General features: G+C 41.3%; 1 non-coding gene across 1 annotated transcript; it reads right to left on the bottom strand.

Moving 5' to 3' along the window:
• Positions 1–5,833: 5,833 nt before the first annotated feature.
• Positions 5,834–5,940, bottom strand: LOC116087828. The gene has a single exon (XR_004117631.1). It is a non-coding gene; the product is annotated as a U6 spliceosomal RNA (small nuclear RNA).
• Positions 5,941–17,510: the final 11,570 nt, after the last annotated feature.

The following is a 17,510-nucleotide window of genomic DNA, read 5'->3' as shown; positions in this document are numbered from 1 at the left end:
TTGGGGTCTGTGCCTCCCTGCTGACTGCTCCCGGCTTAGGAACTCACTGGAGAGAAGATGGCAGCTCTGACTGGAGACTCCAGGTCAAAGCTGTTCAAGAACTTCTTAATCAGATAGTAGCTTGAATGAGAATGTTCTCCATAGGCTGTGTTATTTGAATACTGGTCCCCATTTGGTGATGCTGTTTGGGAAAGTTTAGGCAGTTCAGCCTTTCTAGAGGAAATCTGCCACTAGGAGTTTGTCTAACTCTTTTGGTCTCTCTGCTTTTGTTTGCTTCTGTGAATGTGGTCTCTCAGCTCCCAGCTCCTGCCACTGTGCCTGAATCTGGCCACCATGCCTTTCTACCATGCTGCACTTTTACCCTCTAGACTTGTAAACCAAAGTAAATTCTTTCTTCCTTAAGTTGCCATGGTCATGGTGTTATATCATAGCAATAGAATAGTTAATATACATGTACATACACATGTGTAATACATAGTACATATGTGTGCCTTGTCTTTATAACAATACAATATCAATCCAGAAATCAATAGACCACAGTGATAACCTTGTCTTTGTTCTCATAAATGGCCCATTGTCCACTTCATCCTAAAGAAAAGCCTGTGCATATAATTTACAGATGTTCAACTATGTATACATGTATATATATATATATGTATATATGTATAATATGTATAGAGCCTTCTTTTCATTTAGTGAAATCTGGAGATAGCAGCTTCTGTAGGGCTAGTGAAAGCATGGACTAGAAAGGGTCTGAGTCAGAATGGTGTGTTGAGCCACTGGTGCCATTCAGTGCTCTGTGTTCTACAATACTTCCCATTCTGCAAGAACACCAGAAGTCTTTTTGTTGAGAATAATAATGAAGGCACAATCTCTTCAGATTATGTTATATAGAGAGACACATACATGTCACATAAACATATATATATATATATATTTGCATTGATGTGTTATAAAGAGACATATATGTATATATAGATTTGTTGTGAGAAAGGTAATATGACAGGAAAAGAATTAAATAGGTACAAGAAATAGTGTGTGCTAAAGTTTGTTCCCATTAAGTGGGTTAAAGATGATCAAGTCAGGGGTTTGTTTTTGTTTGTTTTTTTGTTTTTTGGAGGGGAAACTGGGAAAGGAGAAATTCGCATGTAAATAAAGAAAATATCTAAAATAAAAAAAAAAAAGAAAAAAAAAAAAAAAGATGATCAAGTCAGTTTCTGAAAGAGGACTGTCAATAGTGTGCATTGCTGCACAGGTTTAACACAAACAATGATGGAAACCAGGCAAAGATTGTTCCAATTCTCTCATTAAAAGTTCGTGTTCCAAAGGGGAAGCCCTTACTTTAGACTGGTGGCACTCTATGAGGTGCCTAATTTGCTTAGAAACTCAACAAAAATTAAATTAACATAGTAAGACATTGAAGGGAAAAATGCAGTTTAGACATAAGAAGACACAGCTGTGTTTGGGGCCTGACAACTGTCTCAAATTGAATTATTTTGAAAGTGTTTTCTTTTGGTAACATTTCTGGCAAGTCCTCTTCCCCTTTGCTTTCATACCCACGCATATTTAAGGGAGAATTTACTCCATAAGTTCCTTATTCAGTTATACTTGACTCATCCTAGCATTACTTCATGTTTGTGAAAGCAATTTGATTGCCAATAATTGCAAGTTTCCTAAAAAACTCTGAGAGGTTTTATCCCCTCAGGAACTAAGATTATCATTTTTCCTTTTTAACCCCAAATTCTGAGAAATTTAAAAAGAAATATGTTTATCGTTATGTTAGTATTTAGCTACGACTTGGGGGTGAAAAGTGTCCAAACCTTTGAGATAAATGAGATGCCACTAAATGTCACTCACTGGGTTTTCCTGTTACATAACTGTCCCCAAAGATACTGGCCTTAAAATGAGGTCACTGCAGGAACTTAACTCTTGGAAGTTCTCCTTGTGTTCTCGCACCAATTAAACATGTGAGTGACAAGTTCTGGGATGTTTATCCTATTCCTAATTCAAATGCCTCCTCACTATTCCCCAGGGTGGCTTCTGCCACCATGTTGATTATTGAACTGGGTGGGCACTTAACTGGAGCTGTGCCCTTCAGATGCCCCTGCTGACAGTCAGAACTGGGGATGGTGGGTAAAAGGTGAGGAGGAGCAGGAGGAAAAGAAGAGGAGACACACAGAGAAGGGTTTGTCTCCTCTGCTTATGTGACTCCTTTCCATACTATGTAAACTCAAGGACCAAAAGGGCATTGGCACAAATGCCACAGTGTGCATGGCACAAACACAGAGTGCATGGCACAAGACATGGTGTCTGTGGCACAGAGAAGTCAGTGTGTGTAGGGGGAGGAGCTAATACTAAAATCTGATTCCTTAATTGGTTCTTGATTGTGTCAATAAAGAAGGCAAGAGACAATTGCTGATCTAAGGGGAGAAGGTGGGTTTCTAGGTCTCAGGAGGAAGAGAGGAGATGCAGAGAAAAGGAGGTCTTTTGGGCCAGGTTTTGAAATGGGAGGTATGTACAACCATGTGAGGTCTTGGGCAGCTGGAAATGGCAGTCTCTGCCTCTGGTGATTGGCTGAAATAGGTTAGCTGATAAGAGCCCAGCAATTGTGCTATCTGACTAGTTTTAAAATATTAAAGCTGTCTAGTGTTTTTCATCCATGGAACTAAGGTGGGCAGGAAGAGAAAGAGAGCAGCTGGTGGTTGGTGGTGGCTTGACAAAGCTAGTCAGGAGGAATGGGCAAATTGGAAGTGAGGCCAGCAGCAGCCGGTCTTGGAGCTAAACTGGAAGAGGTCTGAGCTAAGCCAAGAGAGAGCACAGCCCAGGCAGAGGAGCAAGCATGTTTTTAGCTTTACATGCAACAAACATGTAGCACAGAATGAACCAAAAAGCAATGAGTGTAGTGATTGCTTTCACCCATAATGTAATCAGTACATCTAGAAGCCGAGAAATTTAGTGTGCAGTAGTACATCCTGATGAAATAATAACAAGAGATGTTATTTTTCTCTTCAAGACAGGATAACCCATATTGTTTCTGATGTATAGAATATAATTTGTTATAAAAGTATTAAGAGTGTATGAGGCTAGTTTAATTCAATGAAGGAACAATATAGACAGAATTATAAAAACTTTACAGCACAGTTGAAAGAATAAAGTTAATTTGTAGAAACTAAAATTAGTGAAACATTCTAGAATAAGTGCAGTTGAACACAGGCTGAGCCAGGCTCACTGTTGTGCCTTCTATACCATGACAGACAAATTTCTCTGGAATCATGAGCCCAGGCAAAACTTTCATCCTCTAAAAATACTTCTATTGCTAAAAACACTGTAAGGCACAAGTGGATGGGAATTTCAGGAGAAAGAAACCTGGCAATACTTATAATTTATACTTACTTCCACTAATTTAATTTAATACTTACTTCCACTAATCATCATCATATCAGGATTCAGGGAGTTAAAAGGAATGTGATACAACATCTCTGCGCAAGTCACTGTGGAACCTTAGCACAGGGCAGGTTCGTAAAAAGGCATTAAATGTCTTCACACCCAAATATAAAGATGGTGAAGGCAGAAAGAGATACCGCACATTTTCTCTCTTGACTTTTTCCCAGGAAAATAGAGGTGGAGTTACAACTGACACCAGAAGCTCCAGACAGACTGAAGCATAAGTCAGGGAGCCATACTTGAAGGAAGTTTTAATAGTTGATTAATGATACCCTGAATAACTGACAGAATAACACTCAAAGAGGGAAATAAGCCAGGTATGATAGTACAAACCTGTGATCCCAGCTCCACATAGGTCCTAGAGCCAAGAGGTCCCAGATGATGGTGCTGGCAGATCCCGTCCAGTGCCCTCTTTCTGGAGGTTATAGGAGTCCCTCTTTCCAAAGCAGCCACACATAGTCAGCAAGGCTCTGACCCCGTCATCTAATCAGGGCCCTCATTTCTAAAGCCACCTGGGGCTAGGAGTGCATTATATGAAATCTGAGTGGCATTATTCAGACCACAGCAAGTTGCCTGCCCAGAGTGAAGTTAAAGGGGCTTGATATTAATCCTCAACCTGTAGGATCCCATGTAGGAATAAAAAGCTGTTGAATGTCCAAGCAAAGGTACAGTTCATCCCCACCCCAGGGGTTCTATGTTTAAGAACACTGATAGATGTGTGGGTATCTAGAAAAGTGAAAAACAACATAAAGGTCTCAAGTGGAAGAAGGGTTAAGTTTGTCACATCCAAGTCCAGAAGGCAGACAGAGGTAAGAAAAAGGGAAGTCTGATGAGACTTGGCATTCATTATGGGTCAACACTATGCCACATACCATGCTAATTTTACAATTTTACTTATTATCTTATTAAATGTTCCTAAAACTGCTTATAATTACTTAAATAACAATTTATTTATTACACAAGACCTCACTATGTAGCTCAGGTTGGCCTCAAAATCTTGATCTCTCAAGTTTTGGTGATAGAGGTATGTGTTACCAAGCCTAGCCATCTATGTATTATTATAACTTCCATTTTATAGATCATAAAGTGGAAACTTGTGAATTAAATAGGTCACCCACAGTCACACAAGTCCTGAGTGTGGGCTGTGCAGTTTAGCAGCAGCGGGTGTCTATGTTGGGAGAGCTGTCAGATAATGAACTTGCAACTAGAAGCTGTACTCAGAGACTCCCTGACAGCTGTGTTACTCTGGGGCTTTCCGGGTCCCTGTTTCTTCAGAGGAAAAGCTCTACACACCATCTTTCATATATACATTGTCTTTAACCATGTGTTTCCACCTTAGAAAATGTGTAAATTTGAAAGTCTAAAAGAACATTTTATGATGTCCCCTGAAATTTATTAATGTTGAAGTCTAGATTATAAGGTGTGTTGGATTTCTTATTTATTTAAATCTTTTTTTTTTTTGTACTTCAGTTTTTGTTTCTGTTTTGTCTGGTTTGAGACATATGTCCTGGCTGAACTAGAAGTCAAGACCATCTGCTTCCATTACCAGAGTGTAGGATTCTAGTTTGGGCTGCCAAAGATTCCTATGAGGCTAATGGGTTGAGTTAAATAGACTTTATGTTCCTTCAGGAAAAAAAAAAAAAAAATTCTTGGACTGTGATATTTTCCCCTTCTAACTAGAAATATTTTATATTTTCTAATATAAAAGTTATTGATCTTATATGCTTTTTACAATAGTTTTAAGTTCATTAATGTCGAACGAGCTTCATGAGGGTATGATCAGAACATATTTTACCCCTGTGCTCTTGGCCCACACTGCTTGGTCACACCCATACTGTGGATTTACATGTACGTCCTTGAAGACTCTCTGTCCCTATCTGAGTATTTCTCAGCTGTTTTCCTCTAATTTAGCAAAGGACTTCTAGGTCCTCTGGTAACTGAAGGACTGCTCTAGGATTCTAGTGCTGCGTCCCCAGTCTATCACACAGTAAACAGAATCTAATTGGAGCATGGGAAATATTCCCTCAGATTTGTCGCTAGAGGGCGCATGGACACTTCCCAAACTGCTTTCAACTATTCAAAGTGTTATTTAGATTTCTTTTTAAAACTCCTGGTAGATAGAGACCATCTGTGTGGGGCAGTCATTCAAGTTTCCCATCTGGCAGAGGGACAATCATAGCACATCAGCTTAATATTGTTTAATCTCTAGTTGCAAATATGTTATACTTTCAAGGTGGGAACTGGCTTAACGACAAAAACAGCTTATGGACACACAACTGCAAGCTCTGATGTGGCAGCTTTTCCTTCACTTTAGAAATTGGTTGCAGTTAGCAGCTAGATGAAAATGCATGCACACATTTCAGTATTTTTCTTTTTTTTTCTTTATTAAAAAAATATGTAATGCTTCACGAATTTGTGTGTCATCCTTGCTCAGGGGCCATGCTAATCTTCTCTGTATCGTTCCATTTTTAGTATATGGGCTGCTGAAGCAAGCACCAGTATTTTTCATTCCATGTCTGGAAAGAAGAGGGAACTTTGAGTGTTCCTAGGTGTCTGTTACTAACAGCTCATTAGGACCCAGCTCAGGAGCATTCTTGTCAGAGAACCATGGGACGTTGTATTTTCTCAGATGCTCTCAGTGTCAATGGAGATAATGAGAAAACTTGTTCTACTCCACTTAGTAGCTAGGTTATATTAAAGAGTTACTGCTGGGCCAAACCCAGGGAATATGCAGATTTGAGGTGTTGTTATCCTGCAATTTATAAGGTAGAGATCTGACAGAAACTCACAGGCAATAAGGGGTTATAGTTACACAAACAAAACATATACTGTTCAGAAATGATGGGTTCCTGGATCCAGTTGGCTCTAAATACTACACTCTCTGGCCTCCTTGCACTTGCTTCCACAGCTCTCCATTCTGTAAAACAATGCCTTACTTTAGGTATGTAAATAAGTAAAAGAGTAGATTAAAAGCTTATTCTAAAGTATTCTCAGAAGTTCCCTTCTTAAAGAGGAAAAGCTAGACAGATGAACATTGATCATGGCTGTCCTATCACCAGAAACACATGACCATGCCACTCCACTATCCTTTGAGACCAGCTATAGTTGAATGTCCTAGAAGACAGAATACAGATGTGGACTTTTGAACTGGCCTCTGTGACAGTTTTTTGTCGCTGTTCGAGCAAATCACTGCGAGCAGGGTGACTTAAAATATAAGCAAAACTCAAAGATGGTATAGATGAGGTTAGGGCTGGGAGAAGTGGACCCATTTTATAATGCTTGCCATACATGAGCAAGGCCCTGGGTTCGGATCTCCTGCACCACAAACTGGGCATGCGTGTACACGTGCATGTGCACACACAGAGTACACTACACCCTCTCACACATGCATAAGCACTCACACATGCAGAGGGCTTGCTTTGTTGAAATGAATGAAGCAGTCATAGAGACTTTACACACAGAGGGTGTTGTTCTGTAGAGAGAATTCTTGTGTTAAAAAGGAAGGCATGAGGTAAGACGTTCATTGTCCATTCTCAAATGAAGATCAGAGTCACTATACTGTGTCCCTGACTCAGAGTGGGTTATGTCTGTCAGAATCTAAATTTACAAGGGTAAATGTAGATCATTTAACGATGGACAGAGGTCCTCAGATTTGCAGCTGCTATTATCAGTAGTCCTTTAACTTGGGAGGCATCAGGAGACATAGAATCAGATCTGGCCATGAAGAGGGGGCTGCCTCCAGGAAACTTCCAGGGAGAGGTACTGAAAATGAAAACCCTGATCTTGGTTTCCTCCCCTTTTTACTTTGGTCCTTTCAGCCCAACCACATCAGGAAGCCAGAGGACATCAGGGAAGTGTTCACATCTCAGTGTCCCCACTCTGGGTGGAAACAGAGTAGGGTGGGTCAGGAGTGGGTAAATGGCTGTCTCTAAAGTGACAAATTTCTTCCTGCTCTTTCAGACATAGTCTCTTATAGCAGAAGAAAGCGTGTGTCCCAAACAGATGACATGGGAGTGTTGATCCAGGGGTGAGGAGCAAGAAAAACCAAGGCAACTGACACATTAGGATGCTGAGCAGAACGGTCCTGGACAGTCTTAGAAAATCAGAGAACCAGCAACCAGTGGTGTGCTCTTGTCAAAATGCTTCCCTGTGCCGTGTGGGGCAGGCCACACTGCTCTCTACAGAGCTTAAGGGAGGACCTTTAAGGAGGTTTCTTACTGCCCATCTCCCCCAGAGGCCTGACAGGGCCCTTCTACTAGAGCCTTTTGTTATGGAGTAACACAGAAAGTATTTCATCAGTGCTGTGGAAAGACTTTTGCAGAAATCCCCAGGGCCAGAGGTCAAGAGCTGCCACATGCTTCAAGGAGAATATGTCAGAGTCCCATGCAGATGTGGAACTTGGCACTATGGGAATACTTGGCACAAAGGCAACTGATTATTGTAGTCTGTCCACATGCCTAGGGGGCCCTGAGGAAAGAATGTATCCCAAGGAGCTTAAAACAAGCAAGCAAACAAAAATAGCAACTTTTAGAAGTTTTGGCTTGCAAAAGAGTTTGAGGCTATCACTAAAACACACAGTTGTTAGTGCAAACTGAACCCTGCCAAGTGGCTGGACAGTGCACGGTGAAGGGAACGCTTCGCATCTTGCCTGCTCTCCCTTTAGTTGATGTTCTGTGCAGCATCAAGAACAGGCTTTTAAAATACATTTGAGGGCTGGAGAGAGAGCTCAGTGGTTAAGAGCACTGACTGCTCTTCCAGAGGTCCTGAGTTCAACTCCCAGCAACCACATGATGGCTCACAACCATCTATAATGGGATCTGATACCCTCTTCTGGTGTGTCTAAAAACCTACAGTGTACTCATATAAATAAAATAAATCTTTTAAAAAAATAAAATACATTTGAAAATGACATACATCTGCTAATCTGCTTTCCCCTAAGCTTTGAATAAAATGCAAATGCCCCCCACTCATATAGTTTTATCTTTGAGATAGTATCTCATGAAGGAGACCAGGCTGGTCTAGAACTAAGTCTCCAGCTTGTGCCTCCTCAGTGCTGGCTTTACAGGCATGTGTCTCCAAATTTCTGCTTGTTGAAGTCCCCTATGAGCTCTGGAATCCTTGGGCCTCATATCCCTGCATGTTCACCCACTCTCACAGTATTCTATTAATATTCAACACCCTCTTATAGACTCACAAGATCCCAACAGTTTCTGATATACTACCAGTTTTATATGGTAGTATAGACTACCATACTGTGCACTGTTCTGCTGTCTGCTGGACATTTCCTCCACCAGCAGATGCTGAACTGAATCCCTCCCTGAACAGTTAGAGGCAGTTGTCCTCACCCAGCCCTCTCTCTCAATCTCAAGATGTAGTTTTTATTTGCTTGTTTATTGCCTTCCACCCTAGAATTTTAGTTGCTTGAGTTGGATAGATGGATGGTAAGTGAATAGATAGGTGGTTGCAGGGATAGATGCATAGGTGTGTGGATGTATGGAAGTATGGATGGGTGTATAGATGGTGGCTAGATAGGATGGATGCTAAGTGAGTAAATAGGTAGACATTAGGAAGCTGCCTGGATGGGTAAATGGATGGGTGACAGCTTGGGAAGGCAGGCTGCTGGCTGGTTGCGTCGCACACCGGCCGCTTTCTCGCAGACACTAGACAACTGTTACTCTGTATGTGATTGCTTAGACTCTGATCTGCTAGACACTGCTAAAAGTTTCTTGGCACTTTAAAACTCAAGAGAACCAAACAATTAGAGACAAAGCAGAAAGTAATTAGACACAGAGGAAAGGTCACATTTAACCATTCCTGAATAATTGTTCCAGAAATAACAGCTGCTATGCTACTCACTTTAAAATTTTAAATTTGTCTCATAGAAATCAAAAGGGCAAAAGCCCATTTTCCATGAAATGGATTATAACTGACTTTCTGTGTGATGTTCACATGTACACACATGCAGCAGAAGCGTCTGAGGCATATAGATTTCGCCCTGTGCTTTTTGTAGGAACAGACTGTTCCCTCAGCCAGAAAAATGAAAAAAATTCCAAGCAAACCTGGAAAATCTGTTTTTGTCTGAAACGTCTTAGAACACTTTCTCAAGGATTTATGATGTCTGAGAAATTTTATACTTTGAGACACTTAAAGCCAAGATGGACAAAAGTTGGGAACAGTTGGGAAAATTCTGCCTCTGCATGCCTTTCTAGCTCCAAATGTGTTATTTAATATGGGTCTAGGAAAATATGTTTTAAAAAAAAAAAACAAATTACAGCAAGGTTGCCAGGCGTGGTGATGTGCCTGTAATTCCATCACTGAGAAGGGGCAGGCAGGAGGGTCACAAGTTTGAGTCCAGCCTGGGATAAATCACAAGAGTGTCTCAGCAACAAGAAACGAATAAAATGAGAAAAAATTGCAGTGAGATGATTGTACAGAGGAAGAAAACAACCTATAACAAAACCACAGGTTTAGTCAGGGAACAGGCCAAAGAAAAAGAGAAGCAGTAGTGGACACGGCACAGCCCTGTCATGGTGACAGAGAACCTCGTGCTCCAGAGAAGGGCTCTGAGTTCAAGGGATTGCAAACCCAGCTGTGGTTCCTTCTCTCTCTGAGTCTTGGTCACCTGGCCTTAACACGGAAAGATGACAACACATGGTTTATTATGGTTGCCATGTCAATGAAAAGAAGCTAAAAGCAGTGTACACAAACCCCTCGGCATGGAACTTCTTTTTAGGTAACACATGGGGCACTACAGAACTCAGTGGACATCAGCTGTGATGGGTCAAATTTGGGCCTGTGACCAGGCAAATTATTTGAGCAATGCATGTCATTTAAACATTTTCTTGTAAGCCAAATATGGTGGGTGGCTCAAGCCTTTGATCCCCCAACTCAGGAGGCAGAGGCAGGCAGCTCTCTGTTACTTTGAGGACAGCTTGATGTGCATGATGAGTTCCACACCAGCCAGGGCAAAATAGAAAATGAAAATTGAATGGTATTGAATTGACACGTTGAAACATAAGCAGATAAGATTACTTTAAAATAATATGCTTTATTTAATTCAGTGTATCCAGAATACTGCCATATGTAATATGGTATATTATATTACCATACATTATGGTATATATATATATATATATATGAATATATCGTATCTAATACAATATGCTTGTATTATATACAATTATGGTATATTATATGGCACATATAATATATATTATATGGTGTAGACATATATGATATATTTGACATATATAATATGCTTATAGTATATATGGTATATTTATACATATATCATAATATATGGTATATAATAACACAAATATTTTCAGTATATAATATTAGCTTAGCAAGGCATTTTCAGTTCGTTCCTTTCATGCTGGACCTCAGCACCTTATATGTTCAGCCCATCTCAATTCAGATAAGTCACTTTTCAAGCAAAAGCAAAAGTCACCTGAGGCTCAGTGGCTACTAAGTTTAACAATGCAGGTCTCACATTTGTGTGTACACAAAGTCCTTCAGATGCCCCGTACGGAACAAAGCTGTTTTTTGGCAGTCACACAGATGGAGTCCAACTGGAAACATCTCTACATGCTCCAGCCATTCCTGTCTAACAGAGATGGAAATGCTGGCATGAGAGTGAAGCATTCTCTCCTTTGACTCCGCGATGCTCACGGTATGCGCATGCCCCTCGTGAAGAATGGCTTTGCCCCTCCCTCTTCCCTCCCCCGCCCCCCCTCCGCTAAGCCTTAGGAACCCGTTGCCCTGTAGCAGTACAGGAGTATACTGCCACTTCACTCAAGGATTCTTCAAAGATTCAGAGGTAGAATTACGCTGCATCGAACCAAGAGGAGATGATTTTCCCACTGCCTTCCTTACATTTAGGATTAGCTTATTACAGAAAAAGTGGACACTCCCTCTTCCACTAAAAGTGGGTGGGTGGATGGATGGATGGATGGATGAATAATAAATAAACCAGTGGATAATTGGCTGGATGGCTTATTTTACCTTAATTTTCTGAGAAATAACAGGGAAAGGGGAAGTTTCCCCCTCTTCTGTATTTCATTTCTTTCCCATAAATATTCGTGGGGCACCAGTAGGTGGCAGTCTGATGCCTTAGATTTCAAATCCAGCGGGTGGACTGATGTGGGGAAGAACATTTGTCAGCCTTCCCTCCCTCCCTCCCTGAGAAGGGCAGTGGTCAGGATTTGGTGTTTTCGCTAGAATTTATAACTATAGAAACGTGCTAAGATAGCACAATTAACTTCCAAGTATGCACTGCTGATAAGATTCCACCTCCACTTGTTCTACATCCGCACCTTTTATTTTCCACTTAAAATCTTTTGAACTGCTTTTTTGAGATGTTTTTCTTTTTATGTCCTTATTTATTTGCTTGTGAGTGACAAGGTGTGACATTTCACCACAGGAATATGACAATAATCTCCTTCCACCCAGTGCATTCTGGGCATTGTTTTTCTCACTTTAGTTTGTTTAATCATTCATTCGTATCTTTGTTTATTTGGTATGTGGGTGCATGTGCCAGGCCACACATATGACAGCTAAAGAACAACTTGTGACAGTCGATTCCCTCCTTCTACAATGTGAATCGAAGGAATGGAACTCAGATCGGCAGACTTGAACTGCTCCTCCATCCCCCCAGCCCCCGGCCCTAACATTTGCTTCTTCCACCGTGGAAGTCATGCACCTGATGGGAATCATTGATTTCACACAAACGTAGAATCTATGATTTTCCAGTTAGTGGTATATAATCATTATTTTCCCACCTCGTTAGCTTCCTGACAAACTTTGAGAGTGTTTCATGTGAGGGCTTGAGCATTGTTGAGGTACACTTACTTTGAAAACTCTGGAACTTTGATGAGCCATATTAATCAGGCAAGGCTTAGAATTCCATGCACTGCACCTGCCTGTGGTGTCTTCATTTCCCACAGTTACACAGCCTCACTGAGAGCCTAGCTCTGGCAGGTAGTGTGGATGAGAGACCTGTCCACATGTGTAGATGAAGCTCCAGGGATAAGCTCTTGCTAGCATCCCCATTTACATTTTGATAAAAAGCCTTGACTTGTTTTAACTCAACAGAACAATTAGGCAGCATCTAGTGTACTCTGTGGTTATACTGGATTATTATTTTTTTTAATGGACAGGCAGATAACTTTCATGTGGTTCTTTAAATTTTTTCAAATAGGAAAACTAGGAAGAAATTAGTAAACACTAATTTTAAAAGAGCAGGGAAATGAGCTCTCCTGACTTGCATTCTTATGTCACTAGCAAAGCTCTCATTCCAGCCTTCAGTACATTCCTCTTCTGCGCAGTTGCTTGTTGCTTGATTGATGGTCAGCAAGCATCTCTTCTGTGAGAATCAATGTGCAAGGCATGATGCGAAGAGGAAGAAGAGACTTACTTCAGATACAATGCAAAGGGTTGAAATGCCGCAGCCCACATCTTAACAGATAAAAGCCTACTTTATCAACAGATGAATGGGTAGGGCAAATGAGTTTAGCAAGCAAAGTAAAATTGTTCAGCCATAAAAAGGAGGGAACATCTGATACCAGCCACCCTGTGGTCAAACCTTGAAAATATGGAGCTAAGTGAAATAAGCTACTTAGATGGCTTATTTCACCTTGACTGGTTAAAGGTTTAAACTGAGAAGGCTAACAGGAATGTTCCAGAATGAGGTTAACATTGACTCTGGATTCTGGCAGTAGGTGTCCCTGCCCGATGTGGAAAGACACCACCTATCTACTGTGAACCAAAGAGAGAGAAGACCGAGGAAGAGGCACAATACTCCCTCTTCCTGCCTGCTTGAGCCAGGGCCTCAGTCTTCTGTGCTTGAACTGGGACATTCTCCAACCATTCTCTCCCTTCTCGGCCTTTCTGGTCATATGAGCACTATCCCACAATAGATATATTACATTCTGTTTCTCTGGAACATCTTGACAAATACAGAGATGCAGAAGGACAAATCTTACACAATTCTTATAAAAAGTTCTTATAGAATGGTCAAATACATAGAATCAAAAAGCAGATTTAACAGCTGAGGTGAGGGGAAATAGATAATTATTGTCTAATTAGGAGCATTTATATTTTGGATGACAACTCCATATAGAATAGGCTGGCCCTGACTCATAGAGATCTGCCTGCCTCTGCCTCCCAAGTTCTGGGGCTAAAGGTATGCACCGCCATGCCCAGTGGATGACACCTCTGGAGTGGACATGGGAATGGCTATACAGCTCTGTGAATGCAAAGTATATCATTGAATTAGATACAGAAAGTAATTTAAATGCTAAGATTATATTATATATTATTTTGCCACAATTTTTAAAATACAAAAATAGTGATCTATAGAGATAGCTTGGCAATTAGTAGTACTTATTGCTCTTACAGAGAATCTGAATTTAGTTCCTACTATCCACTTGTAGGCTTACAGACATTAGTAGTCCCAGTTCCAGGAGATCCAGTGCCAATTTCTGACCTCTGCATATATCAGGCACACATACACTGCACATACACTCAGGGAAAACACTCAGACAAATAAATTAAATCTGCACTCACACACACACACACACACACACACACATACACACACACACACACACACACAGAGAGAGAGAGAGAGAGAGAGAGAGAGAGAGAGAGAGAGAGAGAGACTTCTTAAGTGTTCACTGGAGTGTTCTGAGCAAAAGAAATAGTGTCATCAAGGATTAGAGAGGAAAAAAAAACCGAGGAATTATGGGACAACGGGTAGCCTCCAGATTCCTCACATGACATTTTAACAACCTAAGGCTGACACGGGAACAACACAGGCCTGGAAAGCCAGTATGAGGCAGGAATCCAGGACCAGCAGGAAAAGGTAAGTAGTTCAAATCTATCTTTAGATGGTCAGGAGTTGGGCAGTTCATCTGTTCGAGCATGATACTGGGCTGTGAAATCTACTGCTAATGTAGTACAGAAGTCACAGGACTGCAGAGAGCCAGTGTTTACTGCCAGTGACATTCCAGCTTGAAACTCAGAAGCAATTTTTCCTTCAGAGGGTTCCACATGCCAGTATCTTCAAAGGCTGATTATGTGTTATTCAACTCTCAGCAATTCAGTTTTATATCACACATACAACATACTCAGATTTTAAATTCCTCACAGTATATTATTAGGAAAACTGGGGGCAGAGGGAAATGAATAGCCAAAGTTATTATAGAAGGCCTACATACTGTGCTTACAGGATGCCAACCAAAGACAAATACTCTCTAGGAAACAGTTATTTATTTGTTTGTTTGTTTGTTTGTTTATTTAAAGATTTATTTATTTTATGTATATATGAGTGCACAGTAGCTGTCTTCAGACACACCAGAAAAGGGCATCAAATCCCATTACAGATGTTTGTGAGCCACCATGTGGTTGGTTGCTGGGAATTAAACTAAGGACCTCTGGAAGAATAGTTGGTGCTCTTAATCACTGAGCCATCTCTCCAGCCCCAAAATAGTTCTATTTACAATGATGTGGGGATGAGGGTGATGGCTCAGAGGGGAAGAGTGAGTTCTGTTTCTCAGAACAGCAGAGTTTGGGTCCCAGCACCCATGTCACACAACTCACATCAGTCTTTAACTCCAGCTCCAGGTTGATCTGGCACCCTCTACTGGTCTCCTCCATACATACCCACAAGCAAACACTTAATTAGAAAAAAAACCACATGGTACTAGAAGTGATTTTTAAATAGTCAAGCCCCATTAATTGCACAGCTCTGACTTTAAATGGTCTCTTTTTTGCCATGTAAGCTATAAAAAATATCAGCCCTTATCTATAGAATGTTAAGCTCACAAACGACAACAACAATAACAACAATAACCAAAAGGTCAGATCCAGGGCTTTGTGTGTAGCTCAGTGGGAAAACTTTTGCTCAGAACATGAGTGAGGCCTGGGGCCCTATACCCTGCACTACAGCCCACGGAAGTGGACAGTACTGGGAGAACTAATGTGTTTTTTTTTTTTTTTTTGCCTTGCTTAGGTGTAAACTTGGTAGGTGATCAAGGTCTGAGGAATAACACTTGTTGAAGGAGACTTTAAGCTATTCTATGACATTAATGCCACCACCACCACTTTTATTCCCACCCACCAACATCCCTGCATTCAACCAAAGAGGATCTCTGGGAGTGGCTCATAAACTGTCCTGATTGTGTAGAGAAATCTTAGTCTACCTGGCCAATCAGAGTACAGGGGGCAGAAAGGCTGGAAACAGGGCTAATTACACACACACACACACACACACACACACACACACACACACACACAGCCAGCACAGCACATCAAGTTGCAGGACTAGGGATCCTCTCCCACTAAGGCTGACCATTTAGGGGTGCAGGAGCCACAGGCAGGCAAGCAACAGGCTCAGAAACATGCTCGGCTCCAGTTGTTGGGGGACCTGCATGCTCATCTGCTACACATGTATGCAGGGGCCCTAGGTGTTCACTCTTCGGTTGGTGATTCAGTCTCTGGGAGCCACTAGGGGTCCAGGTTAGTTGACTCTGTTAGTCTTCCTATGGAAGCTCTGTCCTCTTCAGGTCTCTCAGTTTTCCCAAACTCTTCCATAAGACTGCCTGAGCACCATCTAATGTTTGGGTGCGAGTCTCTCTATCTCTTTCCACTGGCTGCTTGGTGGAGCCTCTCAGAGGACAGTTATCTAGGTTTCTGTCTGCAACCACAATGGAATATCTTTAATAGTGTCAGGGATTAGTTCTTGTCCATGGGATGGGTATCAATTTGGGGCAGTCATTGGTCGGCCATTTTCTCCGTCCCTGTTCTTTCCTTGTTCCTGCATATCTGGCAGGCAGGACAAATTTTGGGTCAAAGACTTTGTAGGTGAGTTGCTGTTCTTATCTCTCCACTGGCTACAGGAAGTGACCAGTTCAAGATCCATATCTCAGTTAGAGACACCTCCATAGACCCTCCCTGACCTCTCCCTATCCCAGTTCTCTGTTCTTGTTGTCGATGTTGTGTAGTTGCTGTTGTTGTCCTTGTTGTTGTTGTTTAGGGATTAAAGGCAGTATCTAATGAAAATGTAAAGAACCTAAGATGCTAGAACAGATCACAGATACAGGGAGCTTGACAAAATGCAATGACTAATCTGAGTGAGCACAGAGAAGAATGAACATGCATGGCATGCTGAAGTAGACAGGAGAGAGCTGAGAGCTTTTGTGTCAGCTGACCAGGGGCTGAAGTACTTAAGGGTTTTCAGTTTGCAGATAAAGTGCACTGATTCTGAGGCAACACTCTAGATTCAAACCTCAAGTCATCTATTACCTTTCTTTGAAGCTCTGAGAACTCAGCTGTGTCTCAATTTGTGGTCTATGTAAAAATGCGACCATGGCATTAACAATACCTTCCTGAGTGGATTCAACAAGGGTTAGACTGTCCCTATGTGTACCCATGGTTGATGCAGATAACTAGCCAATGTAATAATCAATATAGGATTCTTTTCTTTCCCCTTCCTTTCTTCCCTCTTCTTCCTCCTCCTCTTCTGCGTGTATATCTGTATATAGAGTATATTCACATATGCGGGTCTGCTTATGTGTGAGCACACATACATGTGTACATGTATGTGGAAGAAAGAGGCTGATGAGAGATGACTTTTTCCATTACTCTACATTTTATTTGCTGAAGCAGGGTCTCTTGCTGAACCCAGAGCTTGCCAATTCTGTTAGTCTATATAACCAACTTGCTTTGGAGATCCTGTTAACAAGTACTAGTACTGACCTTACAAGCAGGCTGCCACATCAGCCTGGTAGTTTTGTGGGTTCTGGGGACTAAACTCCAGTCTTCATGCTTGCACAACAAGCCCATTACCATCTCCCCAACCTCTGCTTTGTTTTTCTTTAATAGCCTTATCTGACCATGCATTTATTATATATTTGTGTGTTTTATATATATATATATCACACATATATAATATACATATATATATATATATTAATGTACAGTGATCTGAGAACAGGGATTTTAGTGTACACCTGGACATTGTATATAGTCTTAGAAAAGGGAAGGGAATGGAAGAGAAGGGAGGG

The sequence above is a fragment of the Mastomys coucha genome, unplaced genomic scaffold, assembly GCF_008632895.1.
Source record: "Mastomys coucha isolate ucsf_1 unplaced genomic scaffold, UCSF_Mcou_1 pScaffold13, whole genome shotgun sequence".
Taxonomy (NCBI): domain Eukaryota; kingdom Metazoa; phylum Chordata; class Mammalia; order Rodentia; family Muridae; genus Mastomys; species Mastomys coucha.
The sequence above is the reverse complement of the archived record's forward strand: the minus strand, read 5'-3'. Positions and strand labels throughout refer to the sequence as shown.